Here is a 26,081-nt window from a genome sequence, read left to right as displayed (position 1 = left end):
CACCAAATCCCCCCAGTAAATAGTTGTATATTTTTTAGTTGTGGGTCTTTCTAGTTGTGGTATGTGGGTTGCCACCTCACTGTGGCCTCATGAGCAGTGCCATGTCCACGCCCAGGATGTGAACCAGTGAAACTCTGGGCTGCCGAAGCGGAGCATGCGAACTTAACCTCTCGGCCACGGGGCTGACTCCCAGATGTATGGTTTCAGGCAAGGCTTGATCTAGTAGCTTGACTTTTTTATCATGGGTTCAATTTCTCTCTCTCAACCCTCTCTTCTATTCGATCAGCTTCATCCTAAGGCTGGTGTAGTAAGAATATTCTGATTGTGTGTATTTCTGCTTTGGCAATAGAGGATTTATATTTGGTCCTCAGAGTACTCGTGTTTTATTTAAAATCTAGTTATTGGAAAATAAATTGGTAAAGATGGACCCAAACAAAACAAAACAGCAAATTATCATGATAAAACAAGACTGGAAAGAGGCATTTGACAACTATGATCACCTCAAGGACACAGTGATAGTGTTTGAGAGCAAACGCCCGTCCTAAGCTCAGTGGAATCATTGCATGCCTGCCTGTAGGGCTGGCATCCAGCCTGCTCTATAGAAGCAGAAGTAGAGACCTCAGTAAGCGGCCAACTTTGGTGATGACTCCAGGTTGTAGTAATCTGTATGTAAAAATGGAAACCATCATGAAATATATCATTAAAACCAATGGCGGCCTTGCACATGGGTTAAGGTCCCAGCACCTATGAGGCCACAGGTGTACCACACTGGGGTTAACTTGGTGAAACAGAAAGTCATTGTATGTTGCCCACCCCTGTCCCCACTCTGCAAGTCAGCTGTGAGATTCCCTGGTACAGCGACAACACTGTCTCCCTCTTTTGGTGGGCTCAGATAACCTGCAAGAAGTCTGAGGTTGGCAGGTGTCAACATTTCTGCAAACACCTCCAGCCCGGCCACCATCTCCCTGTGTGTTTCACCTGGCTATTGTGTGGGGAGGGATATGCAAGATGATCCCTGCTTGAGTAGAGCCCTATTTTGAAAGTGAAATTCATTTCCTTGCCTTTATTTTCCAGATGAGAGACTGTATATTGGTGGGTGCGTGTGTGGTGAGTAATTGGTTTTAGTGTTGATATGGATGACAGTGCTAGGATCCTGTTCTAATACTCAGTTTTGGGGCCACGCCTGGCAATTCTGTTTCTTTTCAGTTTCTGCCAATGCATTATTTTCTGGAGTCTCTTCTAGCATACTTAAAAACCCAAACTTGACTTGGACTTTTCTCGTAGAGGCTGGTATGGGATGTGGAAGCCCCAGGTGTATGTGAAGCAGTGAATAGGTGACCTCCGGGATGGGGGGTGTCACCTCATGGACCCCCTCCCTCAGCAGCATGCGAGGGAGCCACTGCGTCATTCTCAGGATGCGTCCGAGGGGCCTGGGGACAGCTCTGTGGCAGCTGAACTCCTTCACCTGCCGGGTGGGAACCCGCCTCCAATCCCCCCAAGACAGAATCCTGTCTTCTCCTGGGAGACCCATGCCTGGGGAGGGGGTGGGCCCAGGGAATGTGTAGGGAGGGGTTTCAGAGTAGTTTAACAGGACTTTGTGATCCAAGCACCCAGGCCACTCTGCGGCCCCCGCCCTGGGCCAGGGTCCTGCTGCGGTGTGGGTGGTGCTAGGAGGCCCCTGGCCTGCCCCAGGAACCTGCCTCCCTCTGGTTGATGAGCTTCCTCTCTGGAACTGCAGCCTCCAGGAGGGTGTCCAGACTCCATGCTTTGGTGTGAGGAGTGCTATCAGCTGCTTAGAGTTTGGCTGCTGTGGGGTACAAAGGTGCAAGGTGGGGGTCCTGGAATCTAGCAGTGGAGCCCTTCCTCTGTGCCAGCTGCTGCGCTGGGGGCTGTGGATGCAGACCTGGGTCTGGGGACCTCCCTCTGAGTGGCTCATGGTGGGTGGTAAGCAAGTACTGGGGCCGTGAGTGCTGAGGGAGAGAGCGGGGCTGGACAGCAGGGCCCTGATGGCCTTACAGCAAGAGCGAGCGTGTGTTTCCCACTTGGTTGCTGCCGTGCGGCCCCTCATTGAAGCCATCCCAGCAATCCCATGACGTAGGTTCATAGGAGGCTATTATTATCCTCATTTCACAGCTGAGGAAACTGAGGCTCAGTGTCATGGAGCTACTGAGCCCTGAGCCAGCATCTACCCCCAGGCCCCCCGACTTGGCCTGTGTGCCTTGACTTCCTCCTGGGGAGGGTTGAGTCTTGTCCTGAAAGCTGCGGAGGGGCTGAGGGAGCTCCGGAATCCTGTCGGGCCTCCTCTGTTTCTGATGCAGAGCCTGAGGTTCAGAGTGGTGGAGGGACACCCCATGGCCACCTCTTGTAAGCAGAAAGGCAGGATCTGAAGGTGGGTCTTGGGCTCAGAAGCCTGGCTGTGTCACTGTCTCCTGCCGTCTCCAGGGGAGATGCCTGGGATGTGGTGCAGCTCCGGGCTCTGATGCCTCAATAGCCGGGCTGCCTGCTGCCCGAGTTCTCCCGGACCTGTCTGAGGGCCACTCTTGAGGTGGCGACGGCAGGGAAGTTTGGGGGCATGATGCCCTAGGGGCTCGTGTCTGAGCCTGGCCTTGACTGCTGGGAAAAGAGAAGGAGAAGGAGGCAGAGAAATGCCCTCTGGCTGCCTGGTCCTGAGTGGCCAGCGTGGCCTGTCCAGCCTGTGTCCCGCCCTGCAAGGTGAGGGCCGCGCATTGCCAGGCACGGGGGCTCACCTGTGCCGTCTTTGGTGCTTTCACAGGTGCTTCCAACCTTGCACACGCTTCCCTTCACTATTTGCATTTCCCACCACATCTTCTCCCTCCCTTTGTCCACAAGGGCCGGCCAGAGAGTGGTGAGTAATGAGTGCAGACACAGACGGGTCCAGATTCTCAGTGCTCATCCTCCCAGCAAGTCAAGGTCAGAAGGAGAGCACTGGAAGGGTGGCTTAAACTCCCCGTCACCTCAGCTGAGTGATTTTACAAAAAGAAAAGCCAGCTCCGAATATATTAGGCATTATTGTTGCTTCAGCTGTCACTTCGTGGCAATAAAAGTGGTTGTTTCAATTAAAATGGATTTTGGACGTAGCTCTCCTTTGGATGAGTAAATTGAGGGAAATAACACATGAGATTTTGGATTTGGGCTCTTAAAGAGGATTTAAAATAAGTGGTCTGCCGTGGTTCTTTGGGACTGATACAGACTGGGCCTGCCGGACCTGGCTGGTTTGACTGCTTTTACTGAATCAGTTGACTTTGACCAGCTCAGCCGCTTCTAAGGAGTGAAATGCATTTCTGCTTCTTCTGGAACCTGAAGGAGAGAGACAGAAAGAGAGAGACAGGATATTGCCCAGATCCTGGCTTCTGGGCAGCCCCACCCTTCTCTGATGGCCTCAAGGCCTGGGAAGGGCAGTTGAGGAGGTGGACCACCCAGAGTGCTGTCAAACATGTCTTTAAGCATTGCATGTCTTTAAGCATTGTGTAAAGGATATCAAATCAAATGTTTTTTTCTGTAGTTTGCCTTGTTGCCTCACATTACAGTCATGAGCCACGTAATGATGTTTCAGTCATAAACGACTGTGGTCCCATAAGATTACTACCGTGGAGCCCAGGTGTGTAGGAGGCTATACCAGCTAGGTCTGAGTAGGTACACTCTATGATGTTCTCACAATGATGAAATCACCTAACGACGGACGCGTTTCTCAGAACCTCTCCCCGTCATTAAACGTCACGTGACTGTACATTTGCGAGATTCATCCATGTGAAAATGGGTACCTGTAGTTGATACCTTTTCACTGCTGTGTGGTATTTTGTTGTAGGAACATAATGCTATCTGTCTGTTTTCCGTTGGTGGATGTTTAGATGGTTTGCAGTTTCTTGCTGCTACAAACAAGGCTATTAGGAATATTCATGTGTGTGTTTGTGTGACCATGAGCTAGATTTGTCCAGACTATTTAGCGAGGATTGGAATTGCTGTGGGATAGAATACACGGTCCAGATTTACTAGAAGCGGCCAAATTATTTTTCCAAGTGGGTCTCCTAATGAACATCCCCACCAGCAGCGTGTGGGTTCACCTTCTCCTTTCCTTGACAACCTTCAGTGTTGTCAAATGTTTTTAATTTTTGTCAGTCTGATGGGTGAAAGTGGTATCTATGTGGAGGTCTTAATTTGCATTTCTCTGCCTGCCAGTGAGGTTGAACGTCTTTTCATTTATTTATTTTCCTATATTTGTATATATTTATTTCGTGTATTTATTATTCTTTGAATCACAGGTTCATACCTTTCGCTCCCTTTTAGGGTTTTCTTATTGACTAGTCTGACCCTTCATTTGATTTATGCATTATAAATAGCTTATCCCGTTTCTTCTTACCAACATGATGGAGGAGATAAGAGCATGGATTCTTGGGCCTTCTTGGGCCAGGATTAAATCCCAGCTCCAGCACTTGTGTGTGGCCTTTGACCCACCACTGGTAACTTTTATGTGCCTCAGTTTCCTCATGTGTAGAATTGGGATGATGATAACTTTGCTACCTCACGGCAGTGCTGGGAAGATTAAAGGGTTCGCATCTGTGGAACAGTTAATGTCTGTCACAGTGCGCGTGGTATGGACCACATAAACCCTGGTGTGCTTGGCCCTGCACGGTCATACCAGATTGAGTACATGCATGGTCACCTGGCCCAGAGCTTTCACGAGCACTGTGTCCTCACTGGATAGGATTGGCAGGCAGTGCCTCTCCCTGGCTCCCAGCCTTCTGGATGACCCTCCCTTCAGCATCCCTGAGCTGCCTGAAGAGAGAACAAAATCCCAGCCTCCCTCCGGGGGATGTGGGGAATTGGAAGGCACCAGGCTCCTTGCAGCAAAAATAGAAGCCTCATTTGCCTAGGAGAGAATCATAATGGGGAGAGCTGGGCCAAGCACGCCCGGAGGGCTTGGCTCTCAGCTCTGTTTGACTCCCTGGGGTCGGAGCAACCAAGCCCAGCCACCCTGCCACCTCCTTCCCTTCAACCGTCCCTTTGGTCCTGTGATGTGGACGTGGTTCAGGTTTTTCATACCTCAGGGCTGCATTGTCCTCCTGTTCCCCAAAGCCAGGCGAGAACGGCAAAATGCAAGACTGATTTAATATCAAGAATCATTGGAGAAATACGGCAGATATTGCAGTGTAAACGCCGCTGCTCAGAAGAACACAGGGAGCGGTGTTTGTGTCCACAGAACGCCCTCAGCTGCTCAAGGACAAATTTATTGAAGGTTAAAGCACTGTTGGATCAGAGCCCCTTTAGTTTCAACCCCCACGTTAATAAACTAGCTCAGAACTGCTCTCCGGGCTCCCAGGTTTGTTTGGATCCTCAGAGGACTTTACATAAAAGCAAACACGGAAAAAGTTAAGTTACAGATATTGAAGCTTACAGCCTGTTTGGATTTAGAGCAGATTTCTGGGTTTTGAAATGGATTGAAATACTCCACGTTTCTTCCCCCAGCTCTGCCTTCAGGGTGGCTGCACAGGCCCCCAGGAGAGGAAGCGAATAGTCGCCTTGAAAGAACAGCCCACTCGGCAAACTCATCACCTTTAAAGTCTCCGTATTGGAATCTGGAGCAGGAAGTGAAGACAGACCCAAACCCAGCAATCTGGTGAAAGAATGTTGTGCATCCTCCATGGCCCATCACCTCCAGACTTTGAAAGATAAGCTGCCAAGAATGTTTTGACCATTTTAATGGTAGCAATTTGTATGTTATTTTTAAGTATTTTTAATAGCATGTTTAGAAGCCACCTTCTCAAAAAAAATTGTTTTTGAAACTTTGAGACCTTTGAAGATGAGTTTTAAATCCAGTTTGTTCCCAAAATGTTTGCACAAATGGGAGTCTCAAGGTTTGAGCTTTTTATTCTTAAGATGCAGCTTCTTTCCCAGAAGGAGAAGAATAATACACGCTGGTGTTTATAAATAGAGTTATTAGCATTTGAGGACTTTATCTTGCAGCTAGCTAGGGAACTCAGTTATTCAGAATTTAATATTTTTACTTGTAAACAGCCCATTGGAGTCCACTGAAGCTGGAGCATCCCTCAACTTTACTGTCACTGGTTCCCCCATGCCAAGCTCCCTTCCCACCATAACCTAGGCTTCTATTTTTCTGGCTTTGACAACCTGGAGCCTTTCTGTGAGCCCAGCCTGTTTCCTCACTGTAACTGGTCTCTGGCCAGTTCTTGGAGTGGTTCCTTGGGGCCATCTTTCTTTCCGTGCCCTGGAACAGCACTGCTGTGCCCGTCTGAGCACTGTCCCTGTGTGTCCCATCAGGAAGCACAGACTCCCCACAATAAACAATGTATCCCAACCTGGGAGAGTATCCTCTCACGCCCCCTGAAATCCTGTCCTGTCCTGCGATTCCAGCCAAACCTGGGGGGACCCTGGGACAGCTCATGCTGCAGCCAGCAAAGCAGCTTGGCCAACCTGTAGTGCCAGGTCCCAAGAGGCCTCCTTGTGCAGCAGCTTACCTGCCAGCTGCCCACCTGCCCCCTCCATGAGGCAGCCCAGTGCAGGGAAGCCCCATGGCCACCTGGGCTAATCCACAAAGGCCATGTGGGTGTTGAACCACCATTCTAAGCTTTCTGTCGTGCAAAGTGCTGACAGTCTCACAGCTTTCCGTGCTGGCTGCAGCCACCAGGCTGGTACTGGGGGGAGCTACACCTGAGCTGGCTGCAGTGTGCAGCTGATGCTCTGCCTCTGTTGCACCTTGATGCTTCCCCCATCATTCTGGCCACCATGATCTGCACAGACCCCTCCCAGCCCCATCCCAGGGCCTCTGCTCAGTGTGGCCAGGGTCTTCTGTCAGCAGATACTTCATTGAATCTGGATTGTTATTGCTCACCAAGTTCCACTTGTTCTACAACTCTAACCGCAACATACCAGATATCCCCAAACCTGGGTGCCCAGGGCCCAGCCCATTACAAAGCACAGGGTTACCCATTTAGCTCAAAGAAATTTAGCTGTAGCTCTCAGGTCCACTGGAGGAAGAAAACCATTGTCACAGCAGGCTGGTGATTCTGCTGTGCAGGCCCCCGGCCACTCTGTAAGGCCTATAAGGTCAGCCTTGTGTCTCCAGGCAGACTTCCTGCCTCTGCCCTGACATGTCTACCTCCATCCGCCTGTTGCTCACTCCCAGATGCCCAGAGCAGCTTAACTTCCATGAAACTGTGAGTGTTGCCTTAACTTTGCCAAGAAAATGCTTACAAGATTGGTTCTGACCCCTGCTCCCCAGCACTACGCCGTCCTGTGTTCCAGGGCCAGCGTCTTCTGCTTTGGGTGGAGGCTGGCATGAGCTGGTCTGTCGGGGGCCATCATGGCTCTCTTAGCCTAAGTGCCTTCATCTCTTGAGTCCCTCCACAATCACCTGGGCCACCGTTGGGTCCTGAGGATCGTTTCTGGATCTGGGACCGCCCACCGACTTCCTGGACATAGTATCAAAGATAATCAGCAAATGTATGAACCGTCTACTCTGAATCATATTTAGAATTTCTGTTTACCTCCCAAGTGTCTGGAAATGTAGCATTTCAAAGGCTCTATTTGATTATAGATCCAATTTATTGCCAGAAACGTGCATGTGGAATAATGGAGACCCTACGATGATGTTGAAGTGACATCCTGTAAGAAGATTAATTAATCCTGAAAGCAGATGTCAACTGCTCAGCAACAATGTTCATAAAAGAACCGAACTTCATGGTATTTCAAGTCAGGCAGCTGAAGGGCTGTTTGCTGGAGGTTTTCTCTGAACCTGAACTCTGCTGGGGATTCAGTGCCCTGGGCGAGAGGGTCTGCCTTTCCTTCTGTACTGGTTCCAGGGCTGGGAGCTCTGGGCCCTGGAGAATCTGGTTGTCAGTATGTGGACAGGGAGAGCCTCCACAGAAACTCTCGGGTCCCGTGGCTTTGTATTTCATGTCTCTGCTGGGAAACTGAGCCAAAGGATACACCCCCACACACATACAACACACACACACACAAACCAACCCGTGGATGGGCCAACAACTTGGAAAGTGGAGTGTTTTAATCTAGTGGGGAGACCTGTGTACTTAATTTCCAGCCTGGAGATTAAAAAGGATTAGGAGATTATTCCAGAAATGGATGTGAATTGCCAGAAGAAGAGCAGGCTCTTGCATTTCTGTCTAATCACAAATGGCCAAGAGGGACAAGGGATGTGATCTGGCCCTCGCTGCCTCTAGAGCGGGTAGAAGGAGGACTGGGCATGTGTTTGGCAGAAGGAGGAATGGCCAGGTCCAATGTGGCTGAGAAGAAAAGCCAAGCTGTTCCGAACTGTGTTTCATTCTTTGTGTCCATTCCAGTGGCTGGGACAGAGAGGGTCCTGCCGGGATGTGCCTGGCTGGGTGGTAGACCCAGAGCCAGCTGGGGAGACGACGGTCAACCCCTAAGGGCTGTCCCAGGTCTCCTTGCTTGCGACTCTGTTGGGCATGTCTTTAAGGGGTACCGACTGTCCAGAGACGCAGGTCATCAGAATAACACAACCCTGCTTTGACCAAGGCAAGTGAGGGGCCCCGAGAGGGCGGGGAGAGGGCACTGCTGTAGGGAAAAGAAAATTCCTATTTTTTTTTTTTAGAGAAAATGAAAAGCGGTACTGGGTCCAAGTGGTGGCTGACCTTGCTATGAGTTAAAGTGCTGCTGGGGAAATTAGAGAAGACAAACATGAAAAGAATGCTAATGAATAGTGGTGGACGGGAGCCCAGAGCCCTGGTTCCTCCACCACCCACAAGGGGTGCTTGTGTGGTGCCTATAAATAGATACTTAAAAACCGATTCTAAATTGAGTTAAGATGTGGGCCTGTTTCTGCTTATGGAAAAGCGTTATGTAAGGTGCGGTGCTCTGCCATTCCTCCAAAGTGGTGTGACGATTCCATGCCTCTGTTGGGAATCCATCTGAAGCATGCGGGGGACGTTCAGGTTGCAGATGAATGAGACTCTGTCCTTTCAAGAGACTTGCAGACTGAGGGCAGGCAGAGGGAGAGCTGCGTATGGGCAGCCTGGCTGGCAGTGGGGAGGCCTCACCAGGACAGGGAGGCTTGGCCGAGCCGACAGACAGGCCGAGTTTCCCCAAGGTGCTTCTGGGCCGGGAGGAAGTGGGAGAAGCTGGACTCCTGGGCAGATGGGCACCTCCACAGGCCCGCGGTTCTCAGAGCGATGTAGGTATCTCTAGGCCCAGATGGGAGGGGAGGACACAGTGGACATGTGGGCAGAACTCCAGCCTGTGTTGGGAGACTGAGGCTTCTGGGTTCTTCCCTACCTCCCTTCTTGGTCACAACTGCCCAGAGCTGGGGTGGGGGATGCCCAGAGCGGACAGTGGTCTTTCTGACTGATGTGCTTGAGGTCACAGAGCTAACCTGTAACAGAATAAGGAATTGAGGCTGCATCTCCTGGCTCCCAGGAAAGCGTTCTTTTAACGCTGGACATAACATTTAATATGTGTACTGTAGGGGAGGAAGACATTTCCTCTATCCAAAGTGGGTTCGTCTGGCCGGAGAACGAATTAAATTCACATGAGACAGAATAGCAAGAGAAAATTAAACAAAGCTTTATGAGGACCATGGCCCGGGGCCTTTCTTCCCGAAGGAAGCAAGGGCTCCGAAGAAGTGGGTTGCACAGAGTGGTTATATACCCCCCAACAGGGTGTTTCATATATGATTGAAATGTCCCTCCCACAATAGTCACAAGATTGCCCTGTTGGCACAGCGCTTGATGGACACAGCAGGTAGTGGTCTGCTATCTCAGAGGGCGTAGCAGGAGACAAGTCTATTGTCTCAAACTGGATGGTCACAGGTGAGCACAGCAGCAATCAGTTCCTAGCCTAAGGAAAGATGCTTAATCCTTAAAGAAATGCCACCGTTGGGAGGGGGAGTGATCATGGGAGATTACCACACAAGTACAGTAAACAAAATGCAGATTTAAGTCCTTGCCTTTGGCATTGATTAAGAGTGTCTAGAGAGCAAGTCATCTCCTTTCTTCTTCCTGGTACAGAGAGGGAGATATCTTTACAGATGGAGAGTTCCTTTACAATGTAAATGTCTCTTACAAACGGCAAGTAAGTTCTACTTTTCAGTTGCTTTCCTGTCTGCAAAGAAACCAGCCTCAAATAATCCTCATGCCAGAGAGACATATCTTGGGGTGGCCATTTCCAGGTCCTCCCAGTACTAAACCCCAGATTGCTTCCTTTTGGAGGTCCTCGGGTGGTGGGGTGTGGGAGTGAAGAGGGGAATACAATTCGATGCTCATGTGGTCCCGGCAGTTCCAGAGGCTGTGTTTGAGGTCGTTCTTACCGTCCATGTCTTACACACGATGAAACTGAGGCCGACGATGGGAAGGGATTTGAAAGGTAACAGAAGCGCCATACCCTTTGAAAGAAGTGGAAGAACTAAGCAGATATCAAGGTCCCCTGAGTGGAGGCAAGCAGATGACGGTTGTGTGCCTTGGTCAACATGGAAGCATCTTAGCCTTCTAAGCAATAGCCGATCATTTTCCTTTATATCTAAACCAGATGCTTCTGTACTGGGCCGGTTTGGGGAGGCAGGGAACTCCCCCAAATTCCCTAATTAAAACCCATTGCTAGAAATGTCTGTCCAGGGAAATGAGAGCGACTGTCAGGCTTCATTAGAAAAGTAACAACGCTGGGTCCAGATTAGAACTTTGTGATCAAGTAGGAACCATTGTCTGCCTGTGCCAACAGCAAGACCTCATTGCCTTCTTCCAAAGAATAACGCTGTTCCCTGTGACTTCAGACCCGGGACCAGAGTGAAGGTGAACTGTCCAGCCAGCACAGCTATTTGGGAAATACTCTCAGTCCCTCTGTTCCTAGCAGATGAGGCCTCCGGAAGGAGGCTCCCGGTGCTATGGTTTTGAAAGGAACAGAGAAATTCCTTTATAAGTTACTCTGTCTTCAGCAAGATTGGAGGGAGAAGAGGAATTTGGATGTGATGTTTAAGACCAATACATCCCCATCCTCTTGTACCACCCCAGGCTTCCCGCTCCCTGGTCGTCTACTGCCTCCGTCATGAATTCCTGATCTAACCCAGGGCCTCGCCTTGAAGCCCTTGAATCTATTGGCCTTGCTCTTCAGCTTGCGTTTGCAGAGGTTTCTCTGTTCAAGACAGTGTGAAACCTGATGGCCTCTTTTCTGTTCTCTTGATGATATCACCCTGCCCAAGAGGAGGGTGGGCTGTGAGCCCGGCAGAGGAAGTGAAAGGTGGACTGCCTTCCTTCCCCTTTCCCATAGTCGCCCTTCATCCCCCTCCAGCCCCCTCAGGTACACCCACCTCAGTCTGAAAGTGTCCCAGAATACCTGTTGTGCCCACTAGTGGGGTCAGGCTTTGTTGTGGTAAAATACATATTCATGAGGGCTTTGAGGAGCTTCATTGAAATGCGGTAGTCTCTCCTTCCAGCTGATACAGAACCCATGGCTTTCTTTGCCCAACCCATGTTCTTAAGGCAATAATTATGTGATGAATGGCTAAAGAAACATTTTAATTATTTGTTTTGGGTGATTTCTGATCATCTCATTAGAATGTTAATTGGTTCACTTTTATAGGTAATTCAGAGCCTCTCATTCATTTAAATTTCTATACGTGAAGGAGCTCTATATGAGCATCCATATCATTTCTGAAACCAAAATAATTTCCTCTCTTTCCTTCTGTTTTATTTCAGAAAGATTTCATCACTAGGAGGTTTTTCGGGACATTGCCAAACCACTCGTTTTTGGTAAGAACTATGAGGTTGCCTTGCATGGAGTGAGGTTTTGCTTCTGACGTGTGTGAAATGGGATCATTTTGCTCTGGGAGACTGCTCTTCAAGTGGAACTGGGGAGTTGCCATAGTTCTTTATTTCCTGGGAAGCTGTGTCTGTGTAATTTAGTGGTAGTCTGAGCGCAGGGAGTCTGAAGCTGGGGTTTGCTTCACAGCCAAGGAGCTGATGAACCCTGGGCTCCCTGCTGGGCCCTAATGTTGCCAGAAGCCAATGCCTCTCCCCACCCACCGCAAGACAACAGCAACTCGCCCCAACCCCCTCCTGATTATACTAGTGCTTCTGTAAATGACAGTCCTCATCCGATTCAGTCGTTAATTTGTATAACCCCTGCCTAGATTTCTATTTATATCGAAAGTAGATACATATCACCACAGATAACAATTCGAAACCTTTCGTTGTCGGTCTTGAACAACATTACTAGCCTACTGGAGGTTCACCATTGTGAAATACCAGGACGCTGAGTGGAAGACTCTAGCTTTGGTTAAAAAGAGCCTTCCTAAGCTTATAGAGTTGAGGGATGGCCCGTGTTTTTTTCACCCTATGGATGAAGCTGTATTGTGGTTCTGGTATCACTGACCCATGGTGGGCCCTTGGCTTGCTCTTGTCCCGTAGGACCTATAGGAACAGATTTGCACTGGTCTTCATAGCCCAGGTTCCGAAAGGTGAGTGCCTGGTACAGAGGAGATTTGCAGGAGATAGATTATGGACTGAAGATGAGATAGATTATGGACTGAAGATGAGTGGACGTTCTTCTTCTTGGGCCAAAGACACCCTAGTGGTTTGGTTGTAAAAGAAGCTGATGTATGGGTTGGGGTATGTTTGAAGAAGATAATGTCGTTAGAGGTGAGGAGGCCGAGCCAGGCATGGTCTCCGTGTGCTGGTGCCCCGAGTAGGTCCAAGCTTCTGATGGATTCCATGGGTTCCTAAGCATTTGTGGGAAGAGCCTCTGCTGGTTGGATGGGGCAGCACTGGGCAGCAGACCAGAGTATCATATGGAGTGTCATAGGGTGGCTTTGGGACTCCCAAAGGAGAAGAATACTGTGTTCCCCATGGGAAAGCTCTGTACCAATGCTAAGGATAAAGATGAAGACCAAGCGGGACAGAGATGTGATACTGGAGTGTCAAGATCAGGGTTCAAAACCATTGTTTTGCCTCTAGGACCACAGAAGGACACAGTCCTTGCTATTTGGAGCTGCTGAAATTTCATAGCATTTTGTAAATGCTTTGTAAAGCAAGGCAGCTTCATTAATTTCACTTGCTGATCCAGTATCTATCCTGTATCTTGGTAAACGCCCATAATCACTGTGCTGTGCATAGGCAGAAATTCCCTGGCATCAAACTGGGGAGTGTTCTTGTACGAATGTCCTGGATGGATTCTGTGGTGGCTTTAGGGGTAGGGCGTATTCATAGGCATTTAAGAGATGTTGAACTATCAGCCCCCATCCACGGAAACAGAGGGTGAAACTCTATAGGAGCTGCATGATTTTTAATGGGTTTGGGCATAAGAATAAATGAGTATTTTTCTGAGCTTTTCCTCAGTTATCAGTTTTTAAAGTTTTTAAAGATTTTCTATTGAAAGTCATAAACATACTTCAGCCTTAAATGCAATACATGCATCAGCCATCCTCAGCTGTGAAAATGCTAAAGAATTTGGGGAAATTCTGGAAAGGGAGGAGATTTTGTTTGTAACTGGAGTAAGGATAGGTTGTGAAGAGAGATATGATTTATGGGGAAGTGGCCTCACAAATTGCAGTGAAATTCCAATCTTCTGGGAGCCCAGGGTCAAACCGCCACTCAATCTCTCCGCCCTCTAGGAACTGTCCACCATGACATTGGCTTCTTGAAGCTTTTCTTAATGAAATTGGGGATGTCACTGCATTCTGATGGAGCCACAGGGCAGTTCTATTTATGTCTCTACGGTATAGGGTATTTTCTTTTCTTCTGAGCCCAAAAAAGACCTAGTGGAATTTTTATGTATCCTGAAATACTATTAGATATCAAAATCAGTTGCGATAGACAGGAAGCCATGCTCTCTTCCTGATTGCGCTCACCTGTCTACAGTGTAATGGGACATTCATTTAAGTGGATATACTCATTGCAATTCTCTGCAGCTTCCCTGCGGAAAAGCACATTTCTTCTTGCATATTGCAGAAAAGTGAGAGAAAAGTGGCAATGAGATGGATATTTTAAAATGTCAGTCACGCCAGAATGGATCTCTGTGAGGAGATCTGTAGAGAGGAGAGACCTGGGATGATTTGTTTTCTACTGCAGATGAACCATTCTGTATCTTCAGAATGCTCGAGCCCAGAGTCTGTGCCTGACGTCTTTCCATAGGATCCCTCTGTGACTGTGCTTCCACTTACAGTAAAAGTTTGCAGCTGTGTTCTATTTTTTTTTTCCCTGAGAGAATTAAAATCTAGGCCTCACTATTCCTATGATATCTATCCTACAGTCCCTTGATCTGGAAAATGTGTGAATCAATAATTATATAAATTCTGTGATTCTCCTGAAGGAATGTTGGGAAAATTAATAAGCTGTGTTTAAATCATGGGCAAGTTTCAGAAAATATGTTAAGTCAGAAGATGTGGCATTTGTGAAAATGGCTGGCTGATAGGATGTTAGCATGCCCTTGCCCAAGTACAAACACATAAAAATGCTGTGTAAAATCTGTCCAAGAATGTTCCTAAAGTGTAAGATCCTAAGAAAGGCAGCGAAATTCCCAGCTACCAGACAGTAAAAGAAAACACAAAGCTGGAGCATTAAGAGGAAGCTGGCATGAGGGTGAGGCAGCAGGGTTACTCATGGGAAGCTGTGATTAAGATTTGTGGGGGGCTGGCCTGGTGACGCAGTTGGTTAAGTGCACATGTTCCGCTTTGGCGGCCTGGGGTTTGCTGGTTTGGATCCTGGGTGCGGACATGGCACTGCTTGGCAAGCCATGCTGTGGCAGGTGTCCCACATATGAAGTAGAGGAAGATGGGCACGGATGTTAGCTCAGGGCCAGTCTTCCTCAGCAAAAAGAGGAGGATTGACAGCAGATGTTAGCTCAGGGCTAATCTTCCTCAGGAAAAAAAAAGATTTGTGGCATTCGTGTAGGGAGAGCCAGGGAAGGGTGGCACAGGGTAGCGAGCCTAGTGTCAAACTCTCACGTGTACGGGAATCTGGGAGGTGGCAGAGATGTGTTATTGACAAAATGGGAAAGGATGCAGGACAACTGGTTGACAGGGGAAAAGATAAAATGAGATCCCTACCTCACAGCATGCGCACAAGTAAATGCCCATAGAATTAAAGACCAAAACGAAGACCAAGATGTTAAAATGCGCAGAAGAGGTTTTCTGTGTGCCCTCGAGGTAGGAAAAGGTAAGACGCACACATGTGGACACAGACAAATCTTAAAAGACTGGTTAGTTAAACATCAATATTAGCAACTTCTTTAAGAGAAGAGACACCAGATAAAGTATAAAACAAACTATGACCTGGAATAAATATCTGTGATACATTTACTATAAGGGATTAGTATTCTGTCTGTATAAAGAACTCTTTCAGATCAATAAGAAAAAGACAATGTGATTGGGAAAAGTGGGCAAATCATATGAATAAGAAGGAGGTGGGGATGAAAATGTTGGCTAAGCCTGAACAGTGTCTTCATGGGTGTTTGTTACATTGCTCTCTACACTTCCTTCTGTGTATTTGAAAAAGTTGATGAGGGGCTGGCCTGGTGGCATAGTGGTAAGTTCTTGTGCTCTGCTTTGGCGACCTGGGGTTTGTGGGTTTGGATCCTGGGCGTGGACCTACATACTGCTCGTCAAGCCATGCTGTGGTGGCGTCCCGCATGTGAAATAGAGGAAGATTGCCACAGATGTTAGCTCAGGGACAATCTTCCTCAAGCAAAAAGAGGAAGAGTAGCAACAGATGTTAGCTCAGGGACAGTTTTCCTCACTGAAAAAAAAAAAAGTTGATGAAAGAAGAGTTCTGTTAAACATCTCAATGTATGCCCACGTAAACCTCACTGCTCTTGTGTTGTGTGTCCCTTTGCAGGGCTGTCTTGCTTCTGTTTACCAGCTTATCCTCTGACTTCCTGGGCTCGCCTTTTTACAGGCAGTTCTGCAGTCCTCTCATCATTGAAATGGCTAGGATTTCTTTATTTTTCCCTCAGCTTTATTGAGGTATACGTGGTTTACAAAAAAACTACATGTAATTCATGTGTACGATTTGGTGAGTTTAGACATCTGTATACACTCGTGTTACTGTCACTGCAATCCAGGTAATAGATATACCCATCACCTCCAAAAATTTCCTTGTGTCCCTTTGTTTTTTGTTTCTTTGTTTTGTGGTAAGAACACTTAACATGAGATCTACCTTCTTAACAGTTTTTTAAGTACATAATACCTTACTGCCAACCTTAGGCACTGTGTTGTACGGCAGATCTCTCGAGCTTATCCATCCTGCATAACTGAAACTTTATAGCCATACAGCCACTCCCCATTTCTCCCTCCCCCAGCCCCTGGCGGCCACCATCCTACTGTCTACTTCTATACCTTTGACCATTTTAGATCCCCCATATAGGTGAATCACGCAGTATTTGTCCTTCTGTGACTGACTGATTTCACTTAGCATGATGTCTTCGTGGTCGTTCTGTGTTGTGGCAAGTGACGGATTTCCTGCTTTTTAAAGCCTGAGTCTTATTCCATTGTGTGTATGTACCACATTTCCCTTATCCATTCGTCTGTCCATGGACATCTGGGTTGTCTCCATACGTTGGCTGAACTAGCTGGGCTTTGCACATTGACCTGCCCCTGTTCTTTCAACAGCAGCCTTTACACGGCTGCTCTTTTTGGCTCTAGGTGGCTGATCACTCTTCCATGTGCTTCTCCCCATCTTGACAGACAAGGCTCGTGGGCCACCCTTTTTGGGGCCTTAGTTGGACAATTAAGCCACATTGAAGCCTGTTCTGTGCGTTCCTACTGCTGATCCCTCTGTGCACTTGGTTGCCTGCTTGTCCGCATCCTTCACAGTGCCCAGGCCAGTGCCTTGTGTATAGTAGATGCTCAGGAAGTCTGTCATCACCATTTAGCTCTAGTTAACCTTTCAGAAGCTTGTTTTCCTCATCTGTAAAGTGAAGACTCATGATTTGGGGGGTAGTGGTGAGAATGAACTGCATCATGGATGGGGAGTGCATAGCTCCCCAGCTTTCTTAGTGTCCTTCCCTGGAAGAGGCAAAGAGAGGACATGATGCTGGCCACTATGATTTGCTTTCAGACTTGGTATATTTGTTTTCAAATGCTTGAAAATGCCTGCTCTGACACCCAACTTTTTTTTTTTTTTTAAGTTGCATGTTAGGAGAAAAAAATTCATCAACACCTTTTTTTAAAAGATGAAAATTGTGTTAAGAAAATAGCACTATGAGCTGCTACTAGGTTGAGCCCAACATAATTAGTGTGATTAAATTGAAGGAAGTTAGCCATTTCTGTATGTAATTTCTTATTAATGATATTCAGATCTAATTAATTATATCCAGTTCTAGTTAATTACATGAGTGTGTAAGCTGGCGTTCTCAAAGTGTGTTCTGTGGAGTCTCATGAGGTGTTCCTGAAAATAGTAATCCACAATCAGATCAGGCTAGGACACGCTATCTGTACTGCCCGCTCTTGGAGAGTCCCAGAGCGCCATATTAAAGGCCTCGGGAAGTCCCTCGAGAAAGTAATTCTTTCATGCTGTCTAACTCATCATTTTCTGAACTTGTTTTTACCACATGTACTTTTAGATACACAAAGAAATGCTAATCGAAGTCAGAACAATTCTTATACCATAGCTTGTGCTTGGACTGGTTGATAAGCAACATGTATGTTTATGGAGACGTTCCTCAAGTCTTCCAGAGCGACACTGCTGGGGTCTCCTCTGTTGCGACAGAGCATATTGCCAAGAGTATTGGTTTCATACAGTGCAAGCCTACGACAGAGTAATCTCCTTTCTCTGAGGAGTCACTTAATCTCCTTCAGTCAATTTGCATACATGCAGGGGACAAATGGTGATGGCATGCTGGCCCTTCAGGGTGGCTGTGAAGGTGAAAGTTAGAACTTGGAAGTGCCCCGCTCTGCTCCTGGTTGTGGGAGGATTCCGAGAAGCCGTGGTGGTTACCTGCTATGGCAGAGACCCTTGTTTACAAGGAAGGCCATGTAATGGACTGTGTGTCTTGGCCGCAGGGCTCAGTGATCTGAGACTGCAGGGAGAGAGCGCCACTCCCCTCCTGGTTGGGTCTCCATAGGAGGTTTGAAAAGGAACACCTGACCTCCATTTTGATTATCGGCCACTAGGGGAAGGTGTAGTGTTTTGGTGGCTGTACACCGTGTGTCAAGGGAGGTGAAGAGTGGGCCCTGGGGAGAGGCGACTCATCAGTCTAGTAGGTTGTGCAGGAGCAGGTGAGGTTTGACCTTTTGTCTCGAAGGAGGAGTGTAAATTTCTGGTAGAGAGAGAGGGAGGAAGGTTGGGCATTCCGGGCAAACAGAAGCACATGTATGACCAAAGCATAGAGACATGAAGCAGTGGGGCAATCTTAGGGAGTACGATTGGTTTGATCTGGCTTGACGGAGTAGCCAGAGGATGAGGTGGCAGAGGCCAGATTGTCCTGTTTAGATGGCCACAGAGAACCCCTGGCAGGGCTTTACCAGAGGGCTGATGCCAGAGATGACTGTGGAGGACCGGGAGGCGGGGAAGGCCTGTGTGCTGAAGGCTCACCCTATGGGCCGGGGAGGGGTGATGCCGCCTGAGTAAAGCCTGGTAGGGTGTGGAGGAGAGGATGAGGGTGAGAGCTGCTGAGGAGGAAGAGCTGGCAGAGCTGTGTGGAGGGTCCAGGAAAGGGAGTGGTCAGTGGGAGCAGGAAGTGGGAACTCAGAAGATCGTCTTTGAGGTGGGGAAAGAATTGTAGAGTTCCTACTTCATGAAGGGCTAAGGAGCTTTTGCGGGGGTGGGTATGGGGATTGGGAGTGGGTGCGTAGGAACTCCAGAGTCAGGCCTTGTTGGCTGAGGCCACAGATCGGGGAGAACTCCATGGAGAGTGGAGCATGGAATAGGGGAATGAGAAGCCTGGGGAGAGTGGCCAGAAAGCGGCTGATGCACAGAAGGGAGGTGGGCTGGGGATGTTCAATGGCCCGGTGGTGGTCGCTGGAAGACCAAGTAGGATTTTAAAAGGCAGAGAAAGTGAACATAGGCTTTTTCTTTTTCATGAAAACTGTTCAGGAAGGGGAGAAGAGAAAGGACAGGAAGAGAAGGGAGCAAGGTGTTTTCTTGTGAAGAAGGGAAAGTGGTTCCCAAAGATGACCTCCAAGAATATTTTCAGCCATGAAAACCCTGGATTATCTGTGTGGCCTCCCCAAATCCTGGCTGAAGAAAATGACACTTCTTGGGATGTTCATCTGTTTTTTTGTCTTTTGTTCATTGCTCAGTCTTGACAGTCCCGATGTGGGTCCTTCAGCAAAGTAGGGGCATCAGATGGTAGGAGAGCTGGGAAGGTATTCCAGGCGGGGAGACCTGTCAGTTGCCAAAGAGAATTAGCTCTCGCCTTTGACAGTGTGAGATTTCACATCAGAAAATCCATCAACTTTAGGGAGCGATTAGCTTAGAGAGAAATCATAACTTCCTCCCCTTCCCTCGAGCCTCTGGGGGTGGGGGTGGGGTGCAAGCCCCGGTGGAGTTGGCAGCATCCCAGCTGTACCCACGTTCATTGCTCTGTGTGTGACTTAATGACGCCAAGGATTCTGTAGGGCTCTAGAAGCACCTGCTTGCCTCTGTTTCTCTGTGAGGGCCTGTGTTTGCACATGGCAGTCCCCTGGGAGGCAGACGTGTGCATGTGACTTCACTTCTCTCATTCCTTCTCTTACACCTCAGCCTGTCCAGAGGCAGTGGTAGCATTCCTTTATTGAGCAGACGCCAGACTGCAGAGTCGTGCGCCAGACATAACGAAGAATCAGGCTTAATTGGTGCTCCTTAAGCTCTGTAAGTGGATGTCATGACTTCTGCTTTCCAGAGAAGGCGTGCTCACGGACTGATGTCTTGGGCAATGCCGTACCGTGCGTAACTGAACTGGGCTCTGCCGGCACAGTGTGGCAAGGAAAGCGTGCAGCATGCCTCTCCCCACCCTCCCCTGCAGACTCAGAGGCGCCCTGGTCTCTGGCAGCTGTTGCTGCCCGAGGTCCCCAGGCAGGGGAGGACACCCGGACAGCCCTGGGGCCTAGCCTTGCTTTGCCCAGAAAGTTGCTTTGGGATCTGTTGCCTCTTTGTTTTGTCATCCACCGAAGGATTTAGGGAGGGGAAACTGGGGTGCTGTTGTTTAATGGGGAGAGTTCAGTTTTGCAAGATGAAGAGTTCTGGGCATGGATGGTGGTGATGTTGGCACAAGTGTGAATGTACTTAGTGCCGCTGAACTGTGCACCGAAAAACAGTCTAGATGGTAAATTTTATATCTTTATTTTACCATAATTTAAAAAACATAAGAAAGAAGACCCGCAGTTTGTCACTGTAAACGCTCACTGAATGTTGTTATTTAAAGCACAGGGCCGGTGACAGAGATGCTCAATACATGTAAATTCTACCTGCAGTTCTTCCTCATACCCCTGAGTTTCTGCCTTCTCACCGTTCTGCGACTTGTTTCCAGCTCTCCTCCTCCTCTTAGTCTCCTCCAAATGTCATTGTAACCATGTCTCTGTCTTTCTTCCAGGTGGGAAGCTGTTCCCTAGGGTGGTTTGACCAGGAAGGAGTGTGCGCATGCATGCACGTGTTTGTGTGTGTGTGTGTTTGTATGTGTGTGTGTAAGGCAAGCTGGCTGGATTCCCTTTCTAGATGCTGAACTATCAAAAGTGATCCTCACCTGGGGATCCTCCCCAAGTGCAGTCGACCACATAGTGTGCCTGGGCATCATGGAGAAGGCACCTAGAAGCCTGGCTCAGAGAAATTAGGGCAGTGGTTATGGTGCCATGGCAGCAAGCAGAGCCCTAGCTCAAAGTGGAATCTGAAGGAAAACTTTTTTTGAAAGATGAGCCCCAGCCCATAATATGGTGCCTTCTCTGGTCTCATCCCGATTGCGTTGTCCTTCCTTCCTTTTCACAGTCCACCCCATCATGACCAACTGGACTTATTAACAGACGCAAGTAAACTTGGCAGAGGCTCTGCAGAGTTACCTTTTCAAAGCCATTGTTTTGAGTTGCATAGTGTGCAAGACCAGCAGTGTAGGCCATAACGTTCTTTTTAAAAATAAGCTTTTTAAATTGAAGTATAACATAAACAGAAAAGTACAAAAATCCTGAGTGTTTATTGCCATGAATTTTCTCAAAGTGAACACATCCATGTAACTACCACCCACATGAAGAAATAAAGCATCAGCAGCACCCAAGAACCGCCCCCCAGCATCCCCTCCCAGCCACAACCTCCCATACTCAAAGGTAACCAGAATCCTACCACCAAATATTATTTTTGCTAATTTTTGAATTTTTTATAAATGAACTTCTACAGCATGTGCTCTTCTGTGATAACTTCTTTCACTCGAGAATCATTCAGGGGTGTTGAGTGTGGTGGAAGTAATTCATGGATTTTCACTGTCATAGAGTTTTGCATTGTGTAAATATACAAGAATTTGTCTATTCTACTTTTGATGGACATGCAGATCTTTTCCAGTTTTTGGTCATTATTGCTGCTGGGAACATTCTTACACATTTGGTGCACACATGATTGCATTTCTATTGAGTGTATACCTAGTGATGGAACTGGTGGATCACAATAAGATATGGATATGTTTATATTTTAATGAACATTATTAACCAGTTTTCTGAAGTGTTTATAACAATTACACTCCCAGCTGCAAAATAACGGTTTCATTTGTTCCACATGCTTGCTAGTAATTGGTATTGCCAGTCATTTTATTGTTAATTCTGGTGAGTGTATAGTGGGATCCTGTGGTTTTCATTTGTATCTCACCAAAGACTAATGATGTTGAGTATCTTTTTTTGAGTATTTTTATTGTCCTTTTGGATATATTCTTTTGTGAAGCTCCTGTGTAAGTCTTTTGTTGATTTTCTTTTGGGTTTTCTTTCTTGTTGTGCTTTGTAGGATTTCTTTATGTGTTTGCTACCTGAGACCTTTGCTAGATGTATGCATTGCATATATTTTCTCACGCCGTTTCTTCCTCACTTTCACTGGTATCTTTTGATGAAGAAAAGCCTAGCATATTAATCTTTTCCTTTAAGATAATTGCTTTTTGTGCCCTGTTTAGGAAATGTATGCATACCTCAAGAACATGATAACATTCTCCTGTGTTGACTTCTAGAAGCTTTATTGTTTGAACTTTCACTGTTAGGTCTGCAGTCCACCTGGAGTCGATTTTTTTATGTATGTGTGAGATAGATGTCAAGATTCATTTTTCTTCTAATGAGTATCCAGTTGACCCAGCACCATTTATTATGCCACTGCTCTCTATAATAAAGGTCTAATTCCCTTTTTGGTGTTTTCTTTCAAACCCCACCTCCTGCTTTTCCTTCTGCCCCACACCTCAGCAAGCTGTTGAGAAAGCTGTTGTACACAACCTTGCATGGTACTGGTGGGAAGTTCAAACCACACAAGCCCCAGCCACTGCATGCAAACTCTTCCGTGGCCTCACCCTAGCCACCAGGGTCACTCACTCCCACTTTCTCTCAAGCCATTCCAGCCACTTCTGGAACTGGCTTTTGTGCCTGCCATGTTCTCCCTAGAAAGACAAATAAGTGAGTACTTAACCTTTCCATAGCCCCTTGGTACATGTGTGGCATCACCAGTCTCGAAATATGAACCAATTTTGTGTTGGGAGGTAGATCCCACCCTCCATGACGTGATCACAACATTCTGCATTGTCACTTATGCATAAATGAAATTACTGTGTGTGTAGGTCTCTATTCAACTCCACTGGTCTGTTTGTCTATCTTTGTACCAAGACCACAATATCTTAATTACTGTGATTTTATGATAAATATTTACCTCTACTAGTTTTTAAGTCCTTTAATGCTTTTCTGCTGTAAGATTGTCTTGCTGTGTTTGGCCTTTTCTATTTCCGCAGAAAATTTAGAATCATTCTGTCAATTTCCATACAGACACTTGTATGTAAAACCCTGCTGAGATTTTGGTGAGGGTCCTTTGAATTATAGCTCCCTTAAGAGGGAGTTGATATTTTTATAATATTAAGTCTTCAAATCCATAAACATATAATTTCCCTCTCTTTGGGTCTACTTTAATTTCTCTTGATACGTTTCATAGTTTTGTATTTACAAAATCTTTTGTTAGATTTCTTTGGTATTTGGATATCTGTTTTGTTTGCTATTGTTGCTATTGTAAGTGGTATTTTTTTTAAATTCTCTGTTATAATTGCTTTTCATGGTATGTATAAACCTGACTTTTTAAATATATTTCCCTTGTATCCAGCAACTTTGTTAAATTCGTTATTAATTCTAATAATTTGTAGGTTCCTTTAGATTTTCTAGAGGCGTAATCATGTTGTCTATGAATAATGAGAGTGTTTTTTTCCTTTTTGCACTGAGTGCAAAACCCAGTTCAATGATTCCCTTCTTAGGGGAAAATCTTTCAGTATTTCACTTTAAATTATGCTGATTGCTCTCAGTTTTTTTGTGAATACTCTTTATAAGAGTCAGAAAGTTCCCTTTCACTTCTAGTTTGCTAGAAATTTGTATCATGAGTGGGTATTGAATTTTATCAAATACTTTTTCTGCATCTAATGAAATAATCATAGAATATTTTTCCTTTATTTCTTTAGTGTGGTGAATTATATGGTTGATTTTTGAATATTAAGCCAACCTTGCATTCTTGGACTAAATCTAACCAGGTTGTGATATGATACAATTTTTATACATAACTCCTTTTGATTTAATAATTTTTAATAGTTTCTTTGCAACTGTTTAAAAGTTACTTGCCTGTAATTTTATTTTCATATAGTGTCAAGATCAGGTTTTGGTATCAAAGTAATGGTGTCTTTATAAATAAGTTGGGCAGTATTTTCTCTATTTATGTTCCCTGGAAGATTTTGGGCAATATTGGTGTTTCTTTTGTTTGTTTGTTCATTTTTGCTTAAATGTTTGGAAGAATTCAATTGAGAAGCCACTGGGATCTGAAGTTATTTGAGAAGAGGGTTTTTAATTACAGGTACAATTTCTTTAGTAGATACAGGACCATTTGGATTTTTTATTTCTTCTGGCGTCGGTTTTGCTAAGTTGTGTTTCAGTAATCTGTTCATGTCATAAAAATTGTCACAATTAGTAGTATTAAGGTGTTTATAATGTCCATGATTAACTTTTACGAGTAATGTCTGTATTTTCATTTCTGATATTGTAATTTGTGCACTCTTCCTCTTCCTCACCTCCCACGTCCACTGTTTTCAGTCTTGCTGTTGTTGTTAGTGCCATTGAGTTGATTTTGACTCCTAGTGACCCTGTGGACAGTAGAGCAGAACCCCGCGTGGTCTTTTTGTGCCATCCACTCACCTTCCAGTGCTGCATCAGACAATGCTCCGCTGCTATTCATGGAGTTTTCATGGCCAGTTTTTTTCAGAAGTGGGTGGCCAGGTTCTCCTTCCTAGTCTTTCTTATTCTGGAAGCTCTGCTGAAGCCTGTCCACTATGGTTGACCCTGCTGGTAATTGAAATACCAGTTGCATAGCTTTCAGTATCACAGCAACATGCAGCCACCGCAGTATGACAGCCGACAGACAGATGTTGTGGTTCCCTGACCAAGAAACAAAGCCAGGCTGCAGCAGTGAGGGCACTGAATCTTAACCACAGAGCCTTACTTCAGATTTATAAATTTAATTTTTCTTCCAAGAATCAACACTTGAGTTTATTGATTTTTCTCTATTATACATTTGTTTTCTGTTTCATTTTTTTCCTTGCCTTATATTTATTTCCTTCCTTCAACTTTATTTGGGGTTTAATTGGCTGCTTTGTTCTTTTTTTTTTTTTTTTTTAAAGATTTTATTTTTCCTTTTTCTCCCCAAAGCCCCCCGGTACTTTTAGTTGTGAGTCCTTCTAGTTGTGGCATGTGGGATGCTGCCTCAGCGTGGCTTGATGAGCCTTGCCGTGTCCGCCAGGATCAGTACCGGCAAAACCCTGGGCTGCTGAAGCGGAGCACACAAACCTAACCACTCGGCCACGGGGCCGGCCCCTGCTTTTTTCAAAATACTTGAAAGTAAAAGAGTATTTAGATTATTTATTTTTCCAGTCTTTCTTGTTTCCTAATACAGGAATTTAAGATGATAAATTTTCCTGTAAGCCTGCTTTATCTGTAAATTGCTTTATTTTATTGTGGTAAAAACACATAAAATTTGCCATCTTAATCATTTTTAGGTGTACAGTTCAATGGTATTAACTATATTCACATTGTTGTGAACCTTATCTCCAGGAATTTTTCATCCTGCAAATCTGTGACCCTATACCCATTAATCAATAACTCCCTTTTCCCCTTCCCTCTGGCCCCTGGCAACCACCATTCTACTTTCTGTCTCCATAACTTTGGCTACTTTAGATACCCCATAGAAGTGGAGTCGTACAGTATTTGTCTTTTTGTGACAAGCTTATTTCTCTTAGCATAATGTCCTAAAGGTTCATCCATGTTGTAGCATGTGTCAGAATTTCCTTCCTTTTTAAGGCTGAATAATATTCTGTTATATGGATATGCCACATTTTTTAAATCCATTCATCCATTGATGGGCGTTTGGGTTGCTTCCACCTTTTGGCCATTGTGAATAGTGCAGTTATGAATATGAGTATGTAATACTATTTTTTTATATGTTGTGTTTTCATTATTAATCAGTTCCAAATGTTTTTAATTTTTATAATCATTTTCTTCTTTGATCTATGGGTTATTTTAAAGTAGTTAATTTTCAAATGACTGCATATTTTCTAGTTATATTTTTCTTATTTATTTTTAGCTTAATTATATTTATTTTTAGCTTAATTATAATCACATCTTTTGTGATTTTAACATTTTAAAATTTGTTTAGTCTCATTTTAGACTTGCCCACTGTATGATTCATTTTTACAAAATTTTCTGTGTGCCCTTGTGTGTAGTTCCTCAGTGCAGTAATTTACATAAATATATTAATAAGGAAAATCTGGTAGCTATGATGTTCAAATCTTCTACTTTCATTCTGATTTTTGTCTGCTTGTTATATCATTTACTGAAAGAAGTGTGTTAAAGTGTTCCACTGTGATTGTAGATTTGCCTTTTTATATTTCTGTCACCTCTCCCATTATAAATTTTG

General features: G+C 45.8%; 1 protein-coding gene across 14 annotated transcripts in view; it reads left to right on the top strand.

Moving 5' to 3' along the window:
- The window catches only part of APBA2 (amyloid beta precursor protein binding family A member 2), a 233,040-nt gene that overhangs the window by 104,824 nt on the left and 102,135 nt on the right, over positions 1–26,081 (top strand). For 5 of the 14 annotated variants that reach the window (XM_070496710.1, XM_014845465.3, XM_044763090.2 and 2 more), the window contains one exon: positions 11,700–11,753. The exons of 5 other annotated variants lie outside the window; for them this stretch is intronic. The gene's annotated coding sequence lies outside the window, so the exon portion shown is untranslated. Of the gene's footprint in view, positions 1–5,484; positions 5,732–11,699; positions 11,754–26,081 lie in introns of those variants that run through there. 4 more of the 14 variants (XM_070496716.1, XM_070496675.1, XM_070496673.1 and 1 more) reach the window with 3 other exon arrangements.

The sequence above is a fragment of the Equus asinus genome, chromosome 2 (assembly GCF_041296235.1).
Source record: "Equus asinus isolate D_3611 breed Donkey chromosome 2, EquAss-T2T_v2, whole genome shotgun sequence".
Classification (NCBI taxonomy): Eukaryota; Metazoa; Chordata; class Mammalia; order Perissodactyla; family Equidae; genus Equus; species Equus asinus.
This window is presented reverse-complemented; position numbering and strand designations above follow the sequence as displayed.